The sequence below is a fragment of the Schistocerca serialis genome, unplaced genomic scaffold (assembly GCF_023864345.2).
Source record: "Schistocerca serialis cubense isolate TAMUIC-IGC-003099 unplaced genomic scaffold, iqSchSeri2.2 HiC_scaffold_1208, whole genome shotgun sequence".
Classification (NCBI taxonomy): Eukaryota; Metazoa; Arthropoda; class Insecta; order Orthoptera; family Acrididae; genus Schistocerca; species Schistocerca serialis.
This window is the reverse complement of record NW_026047412.1, coordinates 17501-22500: the sequence shown is the minus strand read 5'-3', so window position 1 is coordinate 22500 and position 5000 is coordinate 17501. Positions and strand designations below refer to the sequence as shown.

At 51.7% G+C, this 5000-nt stretch overlaps 1 non-coding gene across 1 annotated transcript in view; it reads left to right on the top strand.

Moving 5' to 3' along the window:
• Positions 1-4282: 4282 nt before the first annotated feature.
• The window catches only part of LOC126435480 (small subunit ribosomal RNA), a 1909-nt gene continuing 1191 nt past the window's right edge, over positions 4283-5000 (top strand). The window contains exon 1 of the ribosomal RNA XR_007579967.1: positions 4283-5000. This exon is cut by the window's right edge and continues 1191 nt beyond it. This is a non-coding gene — a ribosomal RNA (small subunit ribosomal RNA).

The window sequence follows — 5000 nt, the reverse complement described above, 5'->3', positions numbered from 1 at the left end:
TAGCTTCCCCCATCCCGGACATTTGACGTCGTCACACTACCGGTATTGACTAATAGACTGATTGCTGATAATCATTAGCCATACACTGGGGGAAACGGCCGACAGGGGCGGCAACATAGTGGAGCCGCAGTGTCACTAATGTACAGAGATAGAACAGTTTCGACTGGAACTAGAGTAACCGTATACACGGCACTGATTAGTAATAGATGCAGAGCCATCAGAATACAGATAATATATACAACCGTCCCTATACATGCTGAAAGACTCTGCACACAATGAGAACCACACGTCAGCCAGACACTCTTATCACACACTACTCTCTTATCACACACAATATCTAACCACCAGCATGGAAGAACATCCAGTGCATCCTCTCCGCCACATGACACAATCCACACTATCATTACCAGACCGGGAGGTCCACCCAGAAAACACAATATCCCACCCTTCCGACATCCGCACATTGCTCAGCTAAGCCACGAACACCCACACATGTCCTACACAGTGGTGCACCCAACATCACAATACTGCCTCCTGTCACAGCACACAAACAATGGCAGGAATGAAAGACACAGATCTGCCACAACCATGGAATCGGAGCGCCGCCTGTCATGAGCCAAAAGTGCATCCTGACGTGACAAATCGGATAATACCGCAGGCATCCAATTACGATAATCACTATCAACGAACCTGCCGCCCCCCCCCCCAATACACCTTTCCCTACAACAATGTGTATCTGAACCTACGCTATATCGTACCTTAACCTAACCTATATCGTACCTTAACCTAACCTATATCGTACCTTAACCTAACTTATATCGTACCTTAACCTAACCTATATCGTACCTTAACCTAACCTATATCGTACCTTAACCTAACCTATATCGTACCTTAACCTAACCTATATCGTACCTTAACCTAACCTATATCGTACCTTAACCTAACCTATATCGTACCTTAACCTAACCTATATCGTACCTTAACCTAACCTATATCGTGCCTTAACCTAACCTATATCGTGCCTTAACCTAACCTATATCGTGCCTTAACCTAACCTATATCGTGCCTTAACCTAACCTATATCGTGCCTTAACCTAACCTATATCGTGCCTTAACCTAACCTATATCGTGCCTTAACCTAACCTATATCGTGCCTTAACCTAACCTATATCGTGCCTTAACCTAACCTAATTTGTGCCTTAACCTAACCTAATTTGTGCCTTAACCTAACCTAATTTGTGCCTTAACCTAACCTAATTTGTGCCTTAACCTAACCTAATTTGTGCCTTAACCTAACCTAATTTGTGCCTTAACCTAACCTAATTTGTGCCTTAACCTAACCTAATTTGTGCCGTAACCTAACCTAATTTGTGCCGTAACGTAACCCATGTTGTGCCGTAACGTAACCCATGTTGTGCCGTAACGTAACCCATGTTGTGCCGTAACGTAACCCATGTTGTGCCGTAACGTAACCCATGTTGTGCCGTAACGTAACCCATGTTGTGCCGTAACGTAACCCATGTTGTGCCGTAACCTAACCCATGTTGTGCCTTAACCTAACCCATGTTGTGCCTTAACCTAACCCATGTTGTGCCTTAACCTAACCCATGTTGTGCCTTAACCTAACCCATGTTGTGCCTTAACCTAACCCACGTTGTGCCTTAACCTAACCTACGTTGTGCCTTAACCTAACCCATGTTGTGCCTTAACCTAACCCATGTTGTGCCTTAACCTAACCCATGTTGTGCCTTAACCTAACCCATGTTGTGCCTTAACCTAACCCATGTTGTGCCTTAACCTAACCCATGTTGTGCCTTAACCTAACCCATGTTGTGCCTTAACCTAACCCATGGTGTGCCTTAACCTAACCCATGTTGTGCCTTAACCTAACCCATGTTGTGCCTTAACCTAACCCACGTTGTGCCTTAACCTAACCCACGTTGTGCCTTAACCTAACCCACGTTGTGCCTTAACCTAACCCACGTTGTGCCTTAACCTAACCCATGTTGTGCCTTAACCTAACCCATGTTGTGCCTTAACCTAACCCATGTTGTGCCTTAACCTAACCCATGTTGTGCCTTAACCTAACCCATGTTGTGCCTTAACCTAACCCATGGTGTGCCTTAACCTAACCCATGGTGTGCCTTAACCTAACCCATGGTGTGCCTTAACCTAACCCATGTTGTGCCTTAACCTAACCCATGTTGTGCCTTAACCTAACCCATGTTGTGCCTTAACCTAACCCATGTTGTGCCTTAACCTAACCCATGTTGTGCCTTAACCTAACCCATGTTGTGCCTTAACCTAACCCATGTTGTGCCTTAACCTAACCCATGTTGTGCCTTAACGTAACCCATGTTGTGCCTTAACGTAACCCATGTTGTGCCTTAACCTAACCTATAATGTGCCTTAACCTAACCTAAAGTGCGCCGTAACCTAAACTATATTGCGCCTTAACCTGACGCACGTTGTCGCTGAACCTGCTCTGTAATTGTTATGCAACCCGTTAAAGTAGTGTAGTGTTGCCTAACCGCAACCCTCGCAATATAGTTCGCTACTCGCACTGCCCGGTCCCCTGTGTATCGCGTCATGTTAAACACCTTGCAGGTGTTGCTGACTTTCCACATGCTCCTGCTATACACTGTAGTGTGGATAGCAGCAGGACGTACATGCCCCCCCCCCTTCCCCCCTGCCTTCGCAAGCTGGTCGGTGAGAAGTTTGCATGTTCAATGCCCTTCGCATGCCGACGTACTCAGCCTACGTTGTGGTACGGCCTGTCACCTGTCCGCCGATGTACGCAAAACCCACAAACTGTACTGCACATTGCTCCGTATGTACTGAATGATACATCGTGGCCCATGTGACCGTATGACGACAGCGCCTAGCAACGGCGGACCATACAGTCCAAATATTGTGCACGCAGCTACGTGTCGTCTCCCTATAAGAGCTGGATTGCAGTGTGGTACGCCATACAGACGTGTGGGAGGAACGGACGCCCTGGATGGCGATCAGCATGAGCAGTCTGTTGATGTAGTGGAGCGTGTATTCGGACGTAGTCGTCTCTTCTCACACACCGTGATAGCATGTTGCACCGCGTTCCACATCTGCGACATGCTGCAGAGGCGGGCTGACAGTCGTTCGCGCAATGGACACCGCATACGTACGGGGTCTACCTTCCACGTGTTCTCTAGGCGTGCACATGTTGTTGCGTCTATGTGGGCAGACGTAGTGTGTTGTGACACCTGACACAGGCATGCAATACTCGTTGCAAATGGCGATGGACGTGTACGTTTGCTGGTGACGTTACGCAAATGAACAACCGGTAACCCGTTGTGGTGCGGTTGTTCTCGCTAGAGGTGAATCAGTGTTGGCGACGATCGGTCGAGCTATTAACCGGTTGTTTCAGGGATACCCACCATGCCCACGAACGTGAAAGGGGACCCACCATGCCCACGAACGTGAAAGGGGATCTGGGTGTGAGGCGATACGCGGCGGTGGCTGGGTGGGACCGTCCCCGGCCGGTGAGGGGGGGCCGCCCGGCGTGCTGGCAGCGCGGTGCGTGGGCGCACGCGCTACAGCCGGCTGGTGGGGGCGGCCGGTGGCAGGCGCGCCGGCCGACGGACGCGGCAGGCGGCGCAGCTGCGCGCCGGCGCCCCCTGCTCGCGGCGCCTTGCGGCCAAAGTAGGTCCTCGCGGGCCCGGTGCGAAGCGCGGTGGCCATCTGCAGTGTGCTGGTCCGATTGAGGACTTTGTGCGCTGAGGATGCGCCGCCGCCCGGCGCTCGGCGCCGCGACGCCGTCTGCTGCTCGGTCGCCCCAGCGGTTCTCGCAGGTGGTTTGTATCGCAGCTGTGCGGACGTGTTGGCGCGTGCGCTGTGCTGGGAGAGTTCGCTTCGGCACCCAAGTAGGGCTTTTGTCCTTCTGTGGCGCTGGCGTTGGAGCTGCCGGTCACCGTAGGTGGCGCGTGTTGTCTCCCGCCGGCAATGCCACGACAGCACGCTCCCGGGCCTCTGTCGGCAGCGGCAAGCTCAGTTGGGAGCACGGGTGGTCGCACCTAAAGCGTCTACTCGCCTAACTCCGGGCGATTGCGCCTCTCTCGAACCCGACCAAGTACTTAGGACGGCGCTGCGCGCCGCCGGGACCTGAGAGGGTTTCGAGGTGTGTTGTGCAGGGGAGCTCAGCCTCCTCCTGTTTGCAGAATAATTGAGCGGACGCTTGCGTGTTCGCGCGGGCCCCCGGGACACACTCCCGGGCGGCCGGCTGCTCAGCTCTAGTTGACGCAGCTCCCTGGTTGATCCTGCCAGTAGTCATATGCTTGTCTCAAAGATTAAGCCATGCATGTCTCAGTACAAGCCGCATTAAGGTGAAACCGCGAATGGCTCATTAAATCAGTTATGGTTCCTTAGATCGTACCCACGTTACTTGGATAACTGTGGTAATTCTAGAGCTAATACATGCAAACAGAGTCCCGACCAGAGATGGAAGGGACGCTTTTATTAGATCAAAACCAATCGGTCGGCTCGTCCGGTCCGTTTGCCTTGGTGACTCTGAATAACTTAGGGCTGATCGCACGGTCCTCGTACCGGCGACGCATCTTTCAAATGTCTGCCTTATCAACTGTCGATGGTAGGTTCTGCGCCTACCATGGTTGTAACGGGTAACAGGGAATCAGGGTTCGATTCCGGAGAGGGAGCCTGAGAAACGGCTACCACATCCAAGGAAGGCAGCAGGCGCGCAAATTACCCACTCCCGGCACGGGGAGGTAGTGACGAAAAATAACGATACGGGACTCATCCGAGGCCCCGTAATCGGAATGAGTACACTTTAAATCCTTTAACGAGTATCTATTGGAGGGCAAGTCTGGTGCCAGCAGCCGCGGTAATTCCAGCTCCAATAGCGTATATTAAAGTTGTTGCGGTTAAAAAGCTCGTAGTTGGATTTGTGTCCCACGCTGTTGGTTCACCGCCCGTCGGTGTTTAACTGGCATGTATCGTGGGACGTC